The sequence below is a fragment of the Cherax quadricarinatus genome, chromosome 10 (assembly GCF_038502225.1).
Source record: "Cherax quadricarinatus isolate ZL_2023a chromosome 10, ASM3850222v1, whole genome shotgun sequence".
Lineage (NCBI taxonomy): Eukaryota > Metazoa > Arthropoda > Malacostraca > Decapoda > Parastacidae > Cherax > Cherax quadricarinatus.
The window spans coordinates 14,967,965-14,989,867 of NC_091301.1; the positions used below are offsets into that span (position 1 = coordinate 14,967,965).

At 42.5% G+C, this 21,903-nt stretch overlaps 4 non-coding genes across 4 annotated transcripts; 3 read left to right on the top strand and 1 right to left on the bottom strand.

The window, feature by feature from the left end:
• Positions 1-5,966: 5,966 nt before the first annotated feature.
• On the bottom strand, positions 5,967-6,039 carry TRNAF-GAA (transfer RNA phenylalanine (anticodon GAA)). The gene has a single exon. It is a non-coding gene; the product is annotated as a tRNA-Phe (tRNA).
• A 6,484-nt stretch (positions 6,040-12,523) lies between these two features.
• On the top strand, positions 12,524-12,596 carry TRNAF-GAA (transfer RNA phenylalanine (anticodon GAA)). Its single transcript has one exon. It is a non-coding gene; the product is annotated as a tRNA-Phe (tRNA).
• Positions 12,597-16,083: 3,487 nt separating this feature from the next.
• Positions 16,084-16,156, top strand: TRNAF-GAA (transfer RNA phenylalanine (anticodon GAA)). Its single transcript has one exon. It is a non-coding gene; the product is annotated as a tRNA-Phe (tRNA).
• A 91-nt stretch (positions 16,157-16,247) lies between these two features.
• Positions 16,248-16,319, top strand: TRNAC-GCA (transfer RNA cysteine (anticodon GCA)). Its single transcript has one exon. It is a non-coding gene; the product is annotated as a tRNA-Cys (tRNA).
• Positions 16,320-21,903: the final 5,584 nt, after the last annotated feature.

Below are 21,903 nucleotides of genomic sequence, written 5' to 3' on the forward strand. Positions count from 1 at the left end.
TGATCACAGGGTACTGAGATTTGAATTCATAGATCTACAAGTGGAGAGGGCAACAGAAGTAGAATGGGAAAAGCCAAACTACAAAAGAGGGGACTACACAGGCATGATGAGCTTCCTGCAGAAGGTTCAGTAGGAGAAGAGAATTGGTAGGAAAACCAGTAAACAAAATGATGGACTACATAATAAAATGCAAGGAGGCAGAGGAAAGGTTTGTTATGATCGGCAACAGAAATAATGGGAAGACTAGAACGAGCCCTTGGTTTACCCAAAGGTGTAGGGAGGCAAAAACTAAGTGAACTAGTGAATTGAAAAAGTGCGGAAGACAAAGGACACAGGAAAATAAAGAGAATAGGCGAAGAGCCAGAAACGAGTATGCACATATAAGGAGGGAGGCCCAGCCCCAGTACGAAAATGACATAGCATCGAAAGTCAAGTCTGACCCGAAGTTGTTGTATAGTCACATCAGGAGAAAGAGAACAGTCAAGGACCAGGTAATCAGGCTGAGGAAGGAAGGTGGGGAGATCACAAGAAATGACCAAGAAGTATGTGAGGAGCTCAACATGAGATTTAAGGAAGTATTTACAGTGGAGGCAGAAAGGACTTCCAGAAGTCAGGACAGAGGGGTACACCAAGAAAGGATATACCAACAAGTGTTTGATGAAATACAAACAACTGCATAGAGGTGAAGGAGCTGCTAAGTGAATTTGATACCTCAAAGGTGATGGGACAGGATATCTCTCTGTGGATCCTTAGAGAGGGAGCAGAGACACTGTGTGTGCCACTAACAACAATTTTCGACACATCCATCGAAACTGCGCAACTACCTGAGGTATGGAAGACAGCAAATGTAGTCCCTATTTTTAAGAAAGGAGACAGACACGAGGCATTAAACTACAGACCAGTGTCAATGACGTGTACAGTATGCAAAATCGTGGAGAAGATTATCAGGAGGAGAGTGGTGGAGCACCTGGAAAGGAACATGATTATACACGACAACCAGCACGGATTCATGGAAGGAAAATCCTGTGTCACAAACCTACTGGAGTTTTATGACAAGGAAACAGAAGTAAGACACGCAAGAGAGGGGTGGGTTGTTTGCATTTTCTTGGACTGCAAGAAGGCCTTCGACACAGTTCCTCACAAGAGATTAGTGCAAAAGCTAAAGGATCAGGCACGTATAACAGGAAGGGCACTGCAGTGGATCAGAGAATAACTGACATGGAGGCAACAACAAGTCATGGTAAATGACGAGGCATCAGAGTGGGCGCCTGTGACGAGTGGGGTTCCACAGGGGTCAGTCCTAAGGACCAGTGCTATTTTTGGTGTATGTGAATGACATGACGGAAGGGATAGACTCAGGAATGTTCGTGTTTGCAAATGATGTGAAGTTAATGAGAATTAAATCGGAGGAGGATCAGACAGGACTACAAAGAGACCTGGACAGGCTGGAAGCCTGGTCCAGCAACTGGTTCCTTTAATTTAACCCCGCCAAATGCAAAGTCATGAAGATCGGGGAAGGGCAAAGAAGACCGCAGACAGAGTATAGGCTAGGTGGCCAAAGACTGCAAACCTCACTCAGGAAAAAGGATCTTGGGGTGAGTATAATAACGAGCACATCTCATGAGGCTCAAATCAACCCTGGCAGCATATGGGCGCCTGGCAAACCTGAGAATAGCGTTCCGATACCTCAGTAAGGAATCGTTCAAGAATCTGTACACCGTGTACGTCAGGTCTTACTGGAGTATGCAGCATCAGTTTGGAACCCACACCTGGTCAAACACGTCAAGAAATTAGAGAAAGTGCAAAGATTTGCAACAAGACTAGTCCCAGAGCTAAGGGGAATGTCCTACGAAGAAAGGTTAATCGAAATCGGCCTGACGACACTGGAGGACAGGAGGTTTAGGGGAGACATGATAACGACATACGAAATACTGCGAGGAATTGACAAGGTGGACAGAGACAGAATGTTCCAGAGAGGGGACACAGAAACAAGGTGCTACAATTGGATGTTAAAGACTCAGATGAGTCAAAGGGATGTTAGGAAATATATCTTTAATCATAGAGTTGTATGGAAGTGGAATAGTCTGGCAAGTGACGTAGTTGAGGCAGGAACCATACATAGTTTAAACACGAGGTTCAGTAAAGCTAATGAAGCAGGGAAAGAGAGGATCTAGTAGCTATCAGTGAAGAGGCAGGGCCAGGAGCTATGACTCAACCCTTGCAACCACAAATTATATATATATATATATATATATATATATATATATATATATATATATATATATATATATATATATATATATATATATATATATATATATATATATATATGCACATATGTGTGCATGTGTGTATAAATGTATGCATATAGTATAAGTGAATAAGGAAGAAATGAGTTGGCACAGTCATCATTATAAGGAAGGAAACGCAGTGATACGTATGTATGTATGAATATGCGTATGTATTGTTGTATGAGTGCATGTGTGTGTGTGTGTGTGTGTGTACTCACCTAATTGTACTCACCTAATCGTGGTTGCAGGGGTCGAGACTCAGCTCCTGGCCCCGCCTCTTCACTGACCGCTACTGGGTCCTCCCTCTCCCTGCTCCATGAGCTTTATCATACCTCGTCTTAAAACTATGTATAGTTCCTGCCTCCACCACATCGCTTGCCAGACTATTCCTTTTCCTAACAACTCTGTGGCTGAAGAAATACTTCCTAACATCCCTTTGACTCATCTGAGTCTTCAGCTTCCAAATGTGACCCCTTGTTGCTGTGTCCCATCTCTGGAACATCCTGTCTCTGTCCACCTTGTCTATTCCACGCAGTATTTTGTATGTCGTTATCATGTCTCCCCTGACCCTCCTGTCCTCCTCATAATGTGTGTGTGTGTGTGTGTGTGTGTGTGTGTGTGTGTGTGTGTGTGTGTTTGTGTGTGTTTGTGTGTGTGTACTCACCTAATTGTACTCACCTAATTGTGGTTGCAGGGGTCGAGACTCAGCTCCTGGCCCCGCCTCTTCACTGATTGCTACTAGGTCCTCTCTCTCTCTGCTTCCTGAGCTTTATCATACCTCTTCTTAAAACTATGTATGGTTCCTGCCTCCACTACTTCACTTGCTAGGCTATTCCACTTCCTGACGACTCTATGACTGAAGAAATACTTCCTAACGTCCCTGTGACTCGTCTGAGTCTTCAGCTTCCAGTTGTGACCCCTTGTTCCTGTGTCCCCTCTCTGGAACATCCTATCTCTGTCCACCTTGTCTGTTCCCCGCAGTATCTTGTATGTCGTCATCATGTCTCCCCTGACCCTTCTGTCCTCCAGTGTCGTCAGTCCGATTTCCCTCAACCTTTCCTCGTACGACATTCCCCTGAGCTCTGGGAATAGCCTTTTTGCAAACCTTTGTACTTTCTCTAACTTCTTGACGTGCTTGACCAGGTGTGGGTTCCAGACTGGTACTGCATACTCCAGTATGGGCCTAACATACACAGTGTACAGTGTCTTGAACGATTCCTTATTAAGGTATCGGAACGCTATTCTCAGGTTTGCCAGGCGCCCGTATGCTGCAGCAGTTATTTGATTGATGTGTGCCTCCTGTGACGTGCTCGGTGTTATGGTCACCCCGAGGTCTTTCTCCCTGAGTGAGGTCTGTAGTCTTTGTCCACCTAGCCTATACTCTGTCTGCGGTCTTCTTTGCCCCTCCCCAATCTTCATGACTTTGCATTTGGCAGGATTAAATTCGAGAAGCCAGTTACTGGACCACATGTCCAGCCTGTCCAGGTCTCTTTGCAGTCCTGCCTCATCCTCATCCGATTTGTGTGTGTGTGTGTGTTAGTTACCATTTTGTCCTAGGCACATGTCGATTAGACACTAGGCCTGTTGTATATGAGCACGTGTGTGTGTGTGTGTGTGTGTGTGTGTGTGTATGTGTGTGTGTGTGATGCCTGTGTGTGCGTCATGCATGTGTGTGATGCGTGTGTGTGTGATGCGTGTGTGTGTGATGCGTGTGTGTGTGTGATGCGTGTGTGTGTGTGATGCGTGTGTGTGTGTGATGCGTGTGTGTGTGTGATGCGTGTGTGTGATGCGTGTGTTAGTTAGTTACCATTTTGTCCTAGGCACATGTCGATTAGACACTAGGCCTGTTGTAGGTGTGTAGGTGTGTAGGTGTGTTGTGTGTCGTGTGTTGTGTGTTGTGTGTTGTGTGTTGTGTGTTGTGTGTTGTGTGTGTGTGTGTGTGTGTGTGTGTGTGTGTGTGTGTGTGTGTGTGTGTGTGTTGTGTGTGTGTGTGTGTGTGTACTCACCTATTTGTACTCACCTATTTGTGGTTGCAGGGGTCGAGTAATAGCTCCTGGCCCCGCCTCTTCGCTGATTGCTACTAGGTCCTCTCTCTCCCTGCTCCATGAGCTCTATCATACCTCGCCTTAAAACTATGTATGGTTTCCGCCTCCACTACTTCACTTTCTAGGCTATTCCACGGCTTGACTACTCTATGACTGAAGAAATACTTCCTAACATCCCTTTGATTTATCTGAGTCTTCAACTTCCAATTGTGACCTCTTGTGTCTGTGTCCCAGTGTGTGTGTGTGTGTGTGTGTGTGTGTGTGTGTGTGTGTGTGTGTGTGTGTGTGTGTGTGTGTGTGTGTGTGTGTGTGTGTGTGTGTGTGTGTGTGTGTGTGTGTGTGTGTGTGTGTGTGTGTGTGTGTGTGTGTGTGTGTGTGTGTGTGTGTGCGTGCGTGTGTGTGTGTGCATGTGCGTGTGCGTGTGTGCGCGCATGTGTGTGTGTGTGTGTATGTGTGTGTGTGTGTGTGTGTGTGTGAGTGTGTGTGTGTGTGTGTGTGTGTGTGTGTGTGTGTGTGTGTGTGTGTGTGTGTGTGTGTGTGTGTGTCTGTCTGTCTGTCTGCCTGTGTCTGTGCATGAGCGAGTATTTGTGTACACGTTGCAAGAAGCATACCAGGTGGGATGAGACATCTTGCCAGCTCTGCTAATTTTTGCCTCCACCTGTCAGGAAACTTCTCTCACCATCTTACATATACTGTACTTGCTGATCGTGGTAAATCCACACTTACATCTCTCCACCCACATTTACTCACCAACCCATGTTTCTCACCGTCCACCCACCGGTACAGGATTGTCTCACCCTCCACCCACTCCCCAGTTGTCCTCTACCTGTTCACGAGCTCCGTGTAACATTTCCTGCCAATGTTTGGATATAATTCTGGTAATGTAAAAAAAATGAGCTTATGAAATACAACAGCTGTGTTTTAGGCAGAATGTAAGTTTGGAAAGTTTTATATCAAAATTAAGAAAACAAACACAGTATTTATGATTACTATCAGAAATTTTGTAATATCTGTGGATGTTTATGACATAGATATATGTGTTTTGGGAATGCCACACATACATAAATATGCAAAACAACCACTCTGAAAGAATAGAGAAATTCCAAGCGCTTTCGTGACTACTCACATTATCAAGGAACTATGATAATGTGAGTAGTCACGAAAGCGCTTGGAATTTCTCTATTCTTTCAGAGTGGTTGTTTTGCATATTTTGAAATCACCTGTTTACTGTGATCTTATTGCATACATAAATATATGTGTGGGAATACTCTCGATGAGACAATTAAGACATCATATAAGGTCACATTGTTATATCTGTATTTTCTATAATATTGAACAAAATATAGTAAAGTCACAAGGACGAGCACACAAAAGTAGTACATTAAAACAGATGACTGAAGAGGGAAAGGGGGCTGTACCTGTATCTATCTGTATCCGGAGGTCGCTCCGGGGGCCAACGCTCCCCGCGCCCCAGTCTTTGACTAGGCCTCTCTAGTGGATCAGGGTCTGATCAACCTGAGAGGGACCTGGGACCAGGGACCTGAGACCACTCGATCTGCAGCCACCTGTTACACCCAATGTATCTCCCACAGCAAGAGACTGTGGGCACCTTCCTGCTTGGTAAAACACGTGCCCAGACCCGGGATCGAACCGGGGACCTTTAGATCTTCAGTCTAACGCTCTCCCAACTGAGCTATCTAGGCATTCTTATAGCCTGAATGTATTTACTTATGCGTGTGGGTCTGTGTTCACACAGATCTGCTAGTGGAGCCAGGGACTTGACCAGGGCCAAGGTGTGTCCACCTGGTCACCTATCCAGAGACTGTCCAGACCAAATGGGGCCTAATCTAACCAACGGACACTCATATCAACTACCAATCATAATGAATCAACAACAAATCATAATGTATCAATCACCAGTCATTATGTATCACTTAAAAATGCATTGTAAAAATCTGTTCATCTGAGATTGTTGGAAGTAATAGTAATGTGTGATAACGAGGAGCGGGATTTATATGAGATAAAGGAAGAGTATTGGAGACAGTTGTAAAAGAGGATGCAGAGTTGGGGAAAGGCAGACAGACTGTTGTAACGTACGTGTCATGTTCAACAGGTGAGCAGGTGGTACACCTGGCACCCCCTTACAGGTGGTACACCTGCATCCCTCGCAGGTGAACAGGTAGCACACCTGGCAACCCCCCCCCCCGGTCACAGGTGAACTGGTGTATGCCTGGCACCTCTCACGGGTACAGTTGGTACACCTGGCACCTCTCATAGATACAGGTGGTACACCTGGCATCCCTCACAGGTGAACAGTTGGTATACCTGGAACCTATCACGGATACAGTTGGTATACCTGGCACCTTTCATAGGTGAACAGTTGGTACACCTGGCACCCAGTACAGGTAAGCAGTTGGTACACCTGACACCCTTCACAAGTGAACAGCTGGTACACCTAGTACCTCTCACAGGTGAACAGGTAGTACACCTGGCATGCCTTACAAGTGAACAGTTGAAACACCTAGTACCTCTCACAGGTGAACAGGTGTTACACCTGACATGTCTCATAGTTGAACAGATGGTACACCTGGCAGCTGGTGGAGATGATAATCTCTTACCTTCACCTTCCCCTACAACCTTTCCTTCACCCTTCACCTTTCACCTCCCTGCACTTCAGCCATCCCCATCCCCCCAGTAAGCCACTCTCTTGCACTTCACTGGGTTATCCTGGTATGGCGCATACCTGGAGAGGGTTTCGGGGGTCAACGCCCCCAGCGGCCGGGTCTGTGACCAGGCCTCATGGTGGATCAGGGCCTGATCAACCAGGCTGTTACTGCTGGCCGCACGCAACCCGACATACGAACCAGTGCCTTCATGAAGACAGCCGCCAGGGGTCTATTGGTAATCTCCCATATGTATGCTGGGAGGAAGTTGAACAGCCTTGGGCCCCTGACACTTACTGTGTTGTCTCTTATCGTGCTAGTGGTGCCCCTGCTTTTCATTAGGGGGATGTTGCATCGTCTGCCGAGTCTTTTGCTTTGATAGGGAGTGATTTTCGTGTGCAAATTTGGTACTAATCTCTCTAGGATTTTCCAAGTGTATATAATCATGTATCTCTTCCGCCTGCGTTCTAGGGAGTACAGGTTGAGAAACTTCAAGCGTTCCCAGTAACTGAGATGTTTTATCGCAGTTATGTGTGACAAGAAAGTTCTCTGTACATTTTCTAGGTCAGCAATTTCACCTGCCTTGAGAGGTGCTCTTAGTGTGCAGCAATATTCCACTACGACAAGATCCTAGATGCACTAGAAGACAAAAAGAATGCAGATGTAATATATACAGACTTTGCAAAAGCCTTCGACAAGTGTGACCATGGCGTAATAGCGCACAAAATGCGTGCTAAAGGAATAACAGGAAAAGTCGGTCGATGGATCTATAATTTCCTCACTAACAGAACACAGAGAGTAGTCGTCAACAGAGTAAAGTCCGAGGCAGCTACGGTGAAAAGCTGTTCCACAAGGCACAGTACTCGCTCCCATCTTGTTCCTCATCCTCATATCCGACATAGACAAGGATGTCAGCCACAGCACCGTGTCTTCCTTTGCAGATGACACCCGAATCTGCATGACAGTGTCTTCCATTGCAGACACTGCAAGGCTCCAGGCGGACATCAACCAAATCTTTCAGTGGGCTGCAGAAAACAATATGAAGTTCAACGATGAGAAATTTCAATTACTCCAACATGGTAAACATGAGGAAATTAAAACTTCATCAGAGTACAAAACAAATTCCGCCCACAAAATAGAGCGAAAAACCAACGTCAAAGACCTGGGAGTGATCATGTCGGAGGATCTCACCTTCAAGGACCATAACATTGTATCAATCGCATCTGCTAGAAAAATGACAGGATGGATAATGAGAACCTTCAAAACTAGGGATGCCAAGCCCATTATGACACTCTTCAGGTCACTTGTTCTATCTAGGCTGGAATATTGCTGCACACTAACAGCACCTTTCAAGGCAGGTGAAATTGCTGACATAGAAAATGTACAGAGAACCTTCACGGCGCGCATAACGGAGATAAAACACCTCAGTTACTGGGAGTGCTTGAAGTTCCTGAACCTGTACTCCCTGGAACGCAGGCGGGAGATACATAATTATATACACCTGGAAAATCCTAGAGGGACTAGTACCGAACTTGCACACGAAAATCACTCACAACGAAAGCAAAAGACTTGGCAGACGATGCAACATCCCCCCAATGAAAAGCAGGGGTGTCACTAGCACGTTAAGAGACAATACAATAAGTGTCAGGGGCCCGAGACTGTTCAACTGCCTCCCAGCATACATAAGGAGGATTACCAATAGACCCTTGGCTGTCTTCAAGCAGGCACTGGACAAGCACCTAAAGTCAGTACCTGACCAGCTGGGCTGTGGCTCGTATGTTGGATTACATGCAGCCAGCAGTAACACCCTGGTTGATCAGGCTGTGATCCACCATGAGGCCTGGTCACAGACCGGGCCGCGGGGGTGTTGACCCCCGGAACTCTCTCCAGGTAAACTCCAGGTAAAATCCTAGATAAAACAAGTGACCTGAAGAGTGTCATCATGGGCTTGGCATCCCTAGTTTTGAAGGTTCTCATTATCCATCCTGTCATTTTTCTAGCAGATGCGATTGAAACAATGTTATGGTCCTTGAAGGTGAGATCCTCTGACATGATCACTCCCAGGTCTTTTGCGTTAGCTTTTCGCTTTATTGTGTAATTGGAATTTGTTTTATACTCCGATGTAGTTTTAATTTCCTCACGTTTTCCATATCGGAGTAATTGAAATTTCTCATCAGTGAACTTCATTTTGTTTTCTGTGCCCATTTAAAGATTTGGCTGATGTCTGCCTGGAGTCTTGCAGTGTCTTCAATGGAGGACACTGTCATGCAGATTCGGGTATCATCTGCAAAGGACGACACGATGCTGTAGTTTATATCCCTGTCTATGTCAGACATATGAGGATGAGGAACAGGATGGGAGTAAATACTGTGCCTGTGGAACAGAGCTTATCACCGAAGCCACCTCAGACTTTACTCTGTTTACTACTACTCTTAGTGTTCTATTTGTTAGGAAATTAAAGATCCATCTACCAACTTTTCCTGTTATTCCTTAATCACGCATTTTGTGCGCTGTTACACCATGGTCACACTTGTCAAAGGCTTTTGCAAAGTCAACTACATCTGCATTTTGTTCGTCTTCTAGAGCATCCAGGACCTTATCATGGTGGTCCAGTAGTTGGGACAGACAGGAGCGACCTGCTCTAAAACCATGTTGCCCTGGGTTATGTAACTGATGGGAATCTAGATAGGTGGCGATTTTGTTTCTTAGAACCCTTTCCAAGATTTTTATGATATGGGACGTTAGTGCTATCGGTCTGTAGTTGTTTGCTGTTGCTTTACTGCCACCTTTGTGGAGTGGGGCTATGTCTGCACAAGAAATATATTTTTTAATTAAAATCCACATGATTTTTCTCATGAAGCCATAACAAGTATGTGGTATCCCAGACTACTGAATAATTTTTCACGTACAGTTACACGAGTGTTAGATGATTACAGTTGTCTGGCATAGTAACATATGTGTAAGTACTTAGGACATTATTATTATTATAATCAAGGGGGAAGCGCTAAACCCGGAGGATTATACAGCGCCTAGGGGGGGATGTGGAAGGCATTCAAATTCAAATTCAAAGTTTATTCTCTATAAGGATTACAATGCTGAGTTTACAGAAATTTGGTTATTGTGTGGTTTACATGTAGTAAAATTGTGATTACAGAGTGTACCACTAGAACGCTTAGCATGGCTAGGCATTTCGGGCAGACTTAGTTTTATTCTTAATTGTAAAATATTCAGGCTTAATTTGGGGAACTGGAGCACAGATCCAATTCCCTAAATCAAGAGCCCCTCACCAACATCAAGGAACCTTCCTTGAGGGGGAAGTACTTAGGACAGCTCTGAAAAGTGATTTATTTCCACTGAAGTCCTTGTATTATCTAATTATCAGCAGCCTAGCTATTAGATGCAGGAGAAATCAGTTGTGAAAAAAAAAGGTATAATCGGAACCTTATTTTTTAAAGTGGTGGAGGGGTAAGCCAGTGTAAGGCCTCGGTCAGATGACCAAAAGCTCCAGCGGGTCATGATAGAGCTAAAACCCGCATCAGGAAACACTTGTCCTGTTTCCTAACCTAACCTAGTCGTGATTATATCCTTAAAAATTAAAACAACTAGGTGACTCAACTGCGTGAAAATCAGTTACAGTAACATGAACTACAATAAGAATAAAGTAAACTGAGTGGTATACATGGACATTAAACAAAGAAACCAGCTTAATAAAATAGTTATACCAATGTTAACTTTACAATTATTATAATAAAAAAGAAACGCTAAGCCACAAGGGTTATACAGCTTTAACTTTACAAGAAATCACTTTCTTTTCTTTCTGTTGCTTCATTTATTAGCAATGTTTTCTCTTTCTGGACTGTGTTCTGGTAGGACTGGCCTTGACCTGTTCAAGAAGTTCGTTTCACTTCTTTATTGCTGTATAATAAAAGATGTATGAAGCCTGACTACCTACCGTAGGTACTACAAAACTGTGTTTACCTCCCCTAGTACCATACTGGTTTTAGTTCCTAACCTTGACAAACTTGGCAGCAAGATATTCTGAACATTGCTTGTGAACAGTTTTATAAACATGATTTAATTTCAGTTGTTTTACTGTCTTCAACATTCAACATATCCAGCTGTTATAATTCATCCTGGTCTACATGTTCTCTTGAACCCAGGTCCAGGACCCAGGTCCAGGATGAGTCTTACCATTTTGTTCTGGGTGATTTATAGTCTTTTTATTTTTTATTAAGCCAAAGTACCACTAAGAACAACAATAATCTACATGACACTGTATAAGATTTAGACATAAGGTTCTGTGAGCCTCAGTAGTCAGATACTGTGTCTCTCTATACAAGAGATATAACCTGGCATTTCCTTTTTTAAGTACATTCGTATCTGTCAATTCTCCTGACATGCTTGTGGAAAATTGCATTTATCTGAATGTAACTAATTATGTACATAACAGTAAATGATAACAAAGATAATTATTATTTATCAATGTTACATAGACAAGTATGAATTTGGGACACCTAGGTCGCAAAAAATGTCCCCCTTCGATACCTACCACTGTCATAACCACAAGTTGCTCTGGACCTATTAATTAAATGAAATATACATACACCAGGAATACTGGTAAATATATAAATTTGTGGACTGTATATTAAATAATAATAAATGGTTATATATATACACAATTACATAACAGAAGGAAAATATATCTTAATATCACTCACCAATTTGACTGGAGATTAATGTATATCATACTCAGAAAACCTCACTCTAACTAAATTTATGAAAACACTGGCCAGAATTATACACAAATCTAGAGAGCTTATCTGAGGTTCATGGAGCTGTCTTGTCCAGTCGTCTGATATCTCAAGTTATGCAGGAATGCACATCCAACAATTTCGCTTCCTATTTGAGAGGTGTCAATCCAATTTTAACCTCTAGAGCACGAAAAATTCTTCCCGTTTTATTAACGTTCTATCCAATTCAAAACCAAGATGGCGAGTCCCTTTCTGCGCAGGCGCAGCTTCCCGTTTTCGATTACATAAATTTTAAATACAGTATGGCCATCTATTTACATTTAATAACTACTGTATTTCTGGAAAATATATACAGTATTTTCCACAATGGTTGGGGTCGGTGGGAGTTCCCAAATATTTCACTAAAGTGATGTTACCTCGTTGGAGTGTGCATGACACTATGTTACGTATACTACACAATGAAATAAAGTTGTGCATTTTTTATGTAATAAAATCATATGTTATATATGTGGACTAAATCAAAGTATGTTACTCCTTCCTCACTTGTAGCATCTCTCTCTCTCTCTTCAAGAGAGAAGCAGGCAGATAGATAGATAGATAGATAGATAGAAATAGATAGATAGATAGAGAAAGAGAGAGAGAGAGAGAGAGAGAGAGAGAGAGAGAGAGAGAGAGAGAGAGAGAGAGAGAGAGAGAGAGAGAGAGAGAGAGAGAGAGAGAGAGAGAGAGACGATTACAAACAGAAAAGAGCATGTGTGTACAGTGTGAAGAATGCCTAGATAGCTCAGTTGGGAGAGCGTTAGACTGAAGATCTAAAGGTCCCCGGTTCGATCCCGGGTCTGGGCAGATTAGATGTTTTAACTAACATCACACAGGAAGGTGCACGTAGTGACCATGTTAGCGTGACTGCTTCTTGCTGCGGGGAAATCTTTCTGCGGGGAAATCTCGACCTACATATTCCTACATTTTTTTTTTTTTGGTGGGGGAGAGATGTTAAAGCAAACACCAGTCACTCGTGTGTAGATGACACCTGTCACTCAGGTGCAGGTGACACCTGTCACTCGTGTACAGATGACACCTGTTACAGAACCCTGGCTGTTATACATCATGTCAGTGTTACAAACTCTCATCTCCCTTCCCTTCCTTACCTGTATTCCCTTTCTTACTTGTCCCTTCCTCCCTTGCTTGTCTTGTTTTCCACCCTTACCTATCTTCCCTTCCTTCCTTACCTATCTTTCCTTACCCCTCTTCCTCACCTCTTCCATCTCTCTCCCCCCCCTCCATTACGTCTTTTTCACTTTTCCCTCTCCCCTTCCCTTATCTCTTACCCTTACCATCTTAATACCTCAAGAAAGACATGGCAAGAATCAAGAGACAGACAAAAGAGAGTACATAAAAGGGAGTATATAAAAGGGAGTACATAAAAGAAAGAAGGATAGCAAAAGATCCTATAAACTATATTGAAGTTATCTGCTGAGGGCTAACACCTGTATAACAACCTCTAACTTTGTCTATAAATTTGAGGTTAGGAGAGTATAGCACAAGGATCTCTTCCCACTCTCCAGCCACACTACCCGTATAAATTATTATTGCATTCATGTGGGGGAGGGGGGTGCAAAACCCTGAGGGATGGGAGACGTTCAGGTTTGATCCAAGGAAGGGGACAAGTTCAATTCCTTGCTTGAAGTTTCAAAGCAGTATCCAGGAACCTCCCTGCGAGGAGGTTCTGCCATGCAAAAAATAAATTAGTCTATTCTCATAGATAATTAAAAAAAAAATAGTTCAATATTTTTATTATGTAACGCATATTGATGGAGTGGGTGGTAGTCAAGTATTACAGAGGCACAAAATGGGTATACTACATCTAGTGTTTACCTGGAGAGGGTTTGGGGGTCAACGCCCCCGCTGCCCGGTCTGAGACCAGGCCTCGTGGTGGATCGGGGTTTGATCAACCAGGCTGTTACTGCTGGCTGCACGCAAACTGATGTACGAACCACAGCCCGGCTGGTCAGGTACAGACTTTAGGTGCCTGTTCAATGCCTTCTTGAAGACATCCAGGGGTCAATTACAATTTTTCGACACCTTTTTATATGTATATAAATGCAGATCAAGTTGTGGTCACTTTTTCCTACTTCTCTCCCCTCACATGATGGGATAAAATCATAATTCGTAATCATTATATTAGTACGTTATTATTACATTATTATTATTATAATCAAGGGGAAACGCTAAACCCGTAGGATTATACAGCACCTGGGGGGGGGGGGATGTGGAAGGCATTCAGGCTTAATTCGGGGAACTGGAGCACAGATCCAATTCCCTAAATCAAGAGCCCCTCACCAACATCAAGGAACCTTCCTTGAGGGGACGTTATTATTACAACAGTCAGACAATCTGCTTTAATGTGAGAGAATTAATGTAATAGTCGGGGATAAGGAAAAGTTGTGGGATTCTCCGTCTTTAATAGCATTAATCGCTGCACGACATTATACAATGCTTAAAAACACTAGAAATTACCTAAGGAGAACGTTGGTCGTAGAAGGACCAGAAGCATGAGAAAGTTATTAGTTAAACTTTTTGGGATGAGGCTGAAGCATAGTATAGTTTAGTTTACACAAAACTGCCTTGCTCACCTCCAGTATATTTAATTCTCTTGTAATTAATGTAACTCCTAATTTTAGTTTTACATCCACCTAAGAGGCTGTATATATATAAGCAACCAGTTAGTTATTGCCAATCAACTAGTTATTGCCTCATGCTAAGGGACTTTCTGCATGTACACCTAAATGTCACTCATCCTCGTACAAACATTGTATCATGCTGAAATAATATTTGATCTTTAGCACTGTAAGTTTTATGGATGAGGCCAAAGGCCGTCTCCGGCGAGTAGTCGATAGATCCTACCATTTTCGTTACCAAACTTGTCCTATCTCGGCTGCCCTCATGACATCAGCAGCCCATCTTACCATGGTTCACGTTATACCAGCACTCTTCTTGAGTGCTTTCACTGTCATTTACAGCAACTAATGCACCTTTCAGGATGCACTACGCTAAATTAAGATTTCACTCTAACCTATCCTTGTTTTACAACTTCTTTTATGCAGATTTCAGCGTCAATTTGTGAATGCTTCCTTCATGATAAATTGTTTATGTTTTACTGGTTATTTGTGTCCCTTGAGCGACTAGTTTACTGTACACCTCTGGTCATCCTGTGAGCAGTAACGCAAAGACGGGATTGCAGGTTTTGCTGGGATACTTTGAATCTCTTACTCCCTAAGCAATTACGGAGTCAAAGAAATTTCTAAGCAAGATAAGACTTGTTGGGATTTTTAACCTGGGGAGGGTTAGCCACCCAGGACAGCCCAAGAAAATCATTGCGTTATCGAGAACTAAGTAAGTAAATATGTAAGTTTATTCAGGTACAGGTACACATAAGTAGTTACATAAATGATCTTACATAGCAGCATATGTGTAGATTACCTAGGATAACACAAGAAAGTCAGACAAAGTGACTTATTTCCATTGATGTCCTTCAACCTTGTCCCCCAGGATGCCACCCACACTAGTCGATTAACACCCATGTGCCTACTTACTGCTAGGTGAACAGGGAGAACACGTATCCTGAAAAAGAAAAAGAGGAGGAAGAAGAAAAAGAGGATAAGATTTAATGTTCCATAGAACAGAAGGATTAGAAGGATGACTATAAGGACTTGTGAATGGCAGTGATAGCCTGTAAACCCTTCATGCCGAGGATAACCCAAGAAAGCCATGCATTGTGGCTTATTTCCATCGAGTCCTTATAGGTTCTTATTGGTTCTTATTAAAAATATATTAAAAAACTGGATTAGAGTTCAATTTTTGTGGATTCCCCTCACAAAAAGCTTCTATAAATGTGAAAATTTAATGACGTGGCTAAACTAACATTAATGAGGAGAATGCCAAATATAGTTTTGTTTTTTAAGCGAAGAGAAACTAGCACAAGAGTTTGAAGAAAGTTTAATAATACGGACCCAAAAGCCTATACATCCTTTGGCCCTTCATATTACTATATGTTTTGTATGTACAGTAATTATAAATAAATAACTGAATTGAACCAACGTGGATGAAACTATGCGAGTTACTGCCCATCATAGTGAAATGTGTCAAGTAAAATATGTCTGTGGAGAAGCTAACAAGATCACTAGACTACGAGACATTTTCACTGCTAGACTCCATAAATATTTCTTTGTAAAAATTAAAAGAATTTCGATAAGCCACAGGATTCCTAACTTCCAACATACTATATCAGAAACATGAAGATGAAGAAAGGACGTGTGGAATATCACTTGAGAATGCCTAGATAGCTCAGTTGGGAGAGCGTTAGACTGAAGATCTAAAGGTCCCCGGTTCGATCCCGGGTCTGGGCAAATGCATGTTTTATTTAACATCACACAGAAAGGGTCCCTCTCAGTAACCTGGTTACCACGACTGCTTCTTGTTGAGAGAAATAGGATATAGGGGGGTGTAGCTCAGTGGTAGAGCATTCGACTGCAGATCGAGAGGTCCCTGGTTCAATCCCGGGCGCCCCCTAACTTTCCTTTTGCGGATGTTAAAGTAAACAAGTGTAGGTAACACCTGCCTGTCATTCACATTCATTTGTTACCACTGTGTAACAGGTAGATTACTACGTCACAAACCCTCCTCTCCTGACCCCTTACCTCGCTCCCCCTCTCCATCCTTCCTCGCGTTTCCTTCGTCTCCTTTATTTCCTCTTCCTTCTCACTTCTCTTTTCTTTTACCCACTTTTCTCCCCCCTTATCTCTCCTACTTTCCATAACACCTTAATTAATGCTCGTAGGAAGACACGAAGTGGATTAATTAAAACACAATACAAACGAGAGAGAGAAGAGAGAGAGAGAGAGAGAGAGGGGGGGGGAAAAAAAAAAAGAGAGAGAGAAGAGAGAGAAGAGAGAGAGAGAGAGAGAGAGAGAGAGAGAGAGAGAGAGAGAGAGAGAGAGAGAGAGAGAGAGAGAGAGAGAGAGAGCATAACCCACAGGTACAAAAAAAATCGTATAGTGGATCGAAGGGTACCTGAATGACAGATGATGAAGTGTAAGGTAAAGAGTGGCATCCCACAAGGATCAGTACGAGGACCACTCCTTTGCTTCACATAGTATGTCAATGACCCACCAGATGTGATCGAATCTTATGTGGTTGTTTGCAGATGTAAAGCTATCGAGCAGACTATGAACAGGGGAGATCAGTGATGGTCTCCAACAAGGATTAGATATGTTATAAGTGTAGTCAAACAAGTAGCTCCTGTAATTCAATACAAAGTGTGAAAGATCACGAAATTTAATGAAGAGGAAGGAAGATCAAAGACAGAATACTGGCTGGCAGTTGAGAAACTACAGAAATCGACGAAAGAAAAGACTTGGAGGTAAAATCACATCGAACATATCTTTTGTGGGAAATTATGGGGACGAGGTTCACAGGTACATTCCTGAAATATTTCATCCACGTAATTTGAGAGGGGTGGGGGGGCACAACTAAGCAACAATTTATTGTACTTACCAATGTTAGTTGTATCTCAGATAGGCGGGATTTTAGAGATACTAGGCTGCACCATGTCTTTCCTCCGAGACCCACACGTACTCTTTCCCACCCACAAACAAAGTCAGGCCTATCAACTGACAACATAAAATTAATACCAATAATGTTGATAAATTACAAGATATTGAGTGGACTGTATGATGGTTTGTGACTTGAAAAGTTACCAATTTAATTACTCGATCATAATTATTATTTTTTTGGAAATACACCACGATGCTACCACTACAACTAGAATTTACTATGGTCAATGCAAAAACTAATGCACATTTTGGGTAAGCATCACTTAGCTAAGGTGTGCTCCTAGGAAGAATCGGTGTCCTCTTATTTTTCCGTTCTTGTTGCCAAACTGTAAGGGTTTTCTATAATATTTATCCCAATTCTTCAGCAAGAACGAGTCAGCAATTTCTTAATTACGGACTGAAGACGATATACACCAAATGACCTTCGAAAACGCCTGATTACATTGCACAATTCAGACTAGTGTTCACACATTCAGTTTCAATATGGCATCTCCCTTGTCTGCTTCCCTCAGCAGCTGTTCTACCTCCCCCCTCTCACTCGAAATTTCTCGAAAGGGTCAAATTAGCATCACATTTTATCACACAATTATTGTATTATTCAAATTTACTCATGCTGAATTTAGGAAAATTAAAAATTTTCCACATCTGAAAAGCACATAAATTTACCGTATGGCTTCTGAATCCTATGTGAGGATAGCAAATTTTAGAATAGCTCTCAGGAATTTTAACAAAGAATCTTTTAGGACATTGTATGCAATGTACGTCAAGCCCATCTTAGAATATGCAGCACCAGCCTGAAGCCTTCACTAAGAGAAAACACAATAAATGTCCTGGGTCGAAGACTGTTCAACAGCCTCCCACCAGGGGATACGGGGAATTACCAATAGACCTCTGAGTGCCTTCAAGAGGGAGCTGGACAGATGCCTAAAGTCAGTACCCGACCAGCCGAGCTCGTACTTTGGACTACATGCGGCCAACAGTAACTGCTTGGTTGATCAGGCCCTGATCCACCAGGAAGCCTGGTCAAAGATTTGGCAGCGGGGGCGTCGACCCCCAGAGCACCCTCCAGGTAGACTCCAAGCCTCCATCTGATTAAGCTTTTGCAAAAGAATGAACAGGCACAAAAGTTTTCAATCAGACTAGCCCCAGAACTAAGAGGCGTACACTATAAGGAGAAGCTAATGGAATTTAACCTGACGGCTCTGAAAAAAGATGAGTACAAGGAAAGACATAATTACAGAATATATAATACTCAAAGGAATTTCTTGGGACTAGGCACAATGGGACTCAGATGAAGATGTATGGCGTTATTCGGATGATTAACGCAGAGGTTTAGTAACCGAGGATAACTCAATAAAGTCACTGTGGCTTATTTCCATTTAGGTCTATTGATTCATTTTCCCAGGATGCAACCCACATAAGTTGGCTAATACTGGTGTTGTTTTTGGTATTTGTGAACGACATGACGGAAGGAATAGACTCCGAAGTGTCCCTGTTTGCAGATGATGTGAAGCTGATGAGAAGAATTCAGTCGGACGAGGACCAGGCAGAACTACAAAGGGATCTGGACAGGCTGCAGGCCTGGTCCAGCAACTGGCTCCTAGAGTTCAACCCCACCAAGTGCAAAGTCATGAAGATTGGGGAAGGGCAAAGAAGACCGCAGACGGAGTACAGTCTAGGGAGCCAGAGACTACAAACCTCACTCAAGGAAAAAGATCTTGGGGTTAGTATAACACCAGGCACATCTCCTGAAGCGCACATCAACCAAATAACTGCTGCAGCACATGGGCGCCTAGCAAAACTAAGAACAGCATTCCGCCATCTTAATAAAGAATCGTTCAGGACCCTGTACACTGTGTACGTTAGGCCCATATTGGAGTATGCGGCACCGGTTTGGAACCCACATCTAGCCAAGCACGTAAAGAAACTAGAGAAAGTGCAAAGGTTTGCAACAAGACTAGTCCCAGAGCTAAGGGGTCTGTCCTACGAGGAGAGGTTAAAGGAAATCGACCTGACGACACTGGAGGAGAGGAGAGATAGGGGGGACAAGAGGAATTGACAGGGTGGACAGAGACAGAATGTTCCAGAGATGGGACACAGCAATAAGAGGACACAGTTGAAAGTTGAAGACACAGATGAATCACAGGGATGTTAGAAAGTATTTCTTCAGCGATGTAGTGGAGGCAGGATCCATTCATAGCTTTAAGCAGAGGTATGATAAAGCTCATGGTGCAGGGAGAGTGATCCAGTAGCGGCCAGTGAAGAGGCGGGGCCAAGAACTATGAATCGACCCCTGCAACCACAACCAGGTGAGTACAACTAGGTGAGTACCCAGGTACCTACTTACTGCTAGGTGAATAGGGGCAACATGCCCAACGTTTCCACTTGTGCTGGAATCTAACCTCTGCCCTTCAGATGCAAGCTGAAGGCGCTACCACTTGAGCCGCGATGTCGAAGTTAAAACACAGATGAGTCCCAGCAATGTTAGGAGATTCTTTTGAGTCTCAGTAAGTAAGTGAGTTTATTTAGGCACAGTTACACATAAGTACAATCATCATAAATAGTATAAAGTACCTAGGATAACCCCCCAAAAAAGTTAGACAAAATGACATTTCCATGGGGTAACAGGGAAGCGGAATGAACCGGAGGTAAACTCCATACATAGTTTTAAGAGTAGATGTGATAAAGCTCATGAAGCCAGACACTAGTAACGCATGTGGGTGAAGCTAGATTTTAGATTTTGCCACCGAAGTGGCTAGTTTATTGTGCACCCCATATCCATCCTGTGGACGGTAGCGCGAGAGCATATGGATACACACAAGACCTAGTAACTAGGCCCCAAAGGGTTAACAAGAATACATATGGATTTATATCTATATATCTATAGTTCACTTATCTGTTACAAGCAAATTTAGGAAATTTGCTTAGTATGTTTGGTATTATATTTTCATTAATAAGATATCTTGACATGTCACATAGATTATTATACTGTCCATCTCTGTATTCCTCTATAAGTGGACAATTAAGCACATAGTGTTCAAGACAGTGACCATATGCCTGATCACATAATTTACATTTAGTTTTATCATCATCTGTGTATCTCCCACACTGCCAGAAGTATTTGTAACCAAGCCTAAGCCTGGCCACTACAACACCAGTCAGTCTGTTCACATTGCAAGTTGCTCCATAAACATACTTATCTATGTTCATGTTATCATAGTGGATTATAGATCTACTCAGGCTTCTAACTGCATTCCTATAACAATCATTTTCATTATTTACTTCTCTCCTAATATTTTCCCTAATGCTAGACACAGATATACCAAAGTAATATTGTACATTCTCCTTCTGGGTACTCTTCTTGGCTAACATATCAACTTTATCATGAAGGAGTAATCCAGTGTGTGATGGGATCCATAGCAATTGTACATTAATTCCTTTGTCCCTGATTTTTGAGTATCTATACCTGGCTTCTCCAATGAGCATGTTGTTGGAGTCATTATATGTGTTAAGAGCATTCAGTGATGACATAGAATCAGTAATGATGATAGAGTCAAGCTCAGTGTCATAAGTTAGATTTAGCGCCGTTATGATTGCAAACAGTTTGCAATGCAGACGCCCAGTTCTTAATTCTTATGCCAAATTCAACAAGTTTATTGTCTTTCTTAACTAGGGAGGTGGCAACAAGAGCAGATGCAGCCCTGCCAGAAGACTCCTGTTTAGATCCATCAGTGTATATAACTTGTGATAACTTATTACTACCAGCTAGGCGAGAAATTTCTTCTTGAGCAGTTGCTTTAACAAGTGATTTAAGGAAGGGATTACTAGCAATGAGCTTCTTGGGAGGGACTTACAGGTATGTGATATTAAATGAACACATCTTCCATGGAGGGGTGAAATGCTCTTGTTGTCTACAGTGATAGTTTATGCAGGTTATAAAACTTAATGCAAATGCACGTTTTCACAATCCATTTATATATGTGTGTATTTACTTCTAGACACTCAGTAAGGTTCATTGTGACAGTGTCTGGTTCATTTCTTAACATTCTAATACCAAATACAGTGTTATTATTATTATTATTATTATTATTATTACTATTATTATTATAAAAAAGAAGCGCTAAACCACAAGGGCTATACAGCACTGCCGAATACAGTGTTAATATCAGCAATCCTATTACTGATATTAGAAATACCAAGCTCCTTCCTATTAAGAACCTTTGTAGATTTGGGACAACCAAGAATAATTCTGAGAGCTTCATTTTGCATTAACTCCAAGGGTCGGAGAGAACTTTCTCTAGCTAATATCAACATGGAAGCAGCATAATCAATTAAGGACCTAACGTAGGCTATGTACATCATTCTCACGATTCTCACATTAGCACCATAGTTGGGATTGTAGCCAGCAACAGCTTTGAGAGCATTTAGCCTGTCTTTGCATTTCTTATTTAGTTGTGGTATAGTGGATTTGTAAAGGGTACATCTACGCCAAGATATCTGTAAGTTTTAACGCAGCTAATGTTTTCCCTCCGGCAAATAGA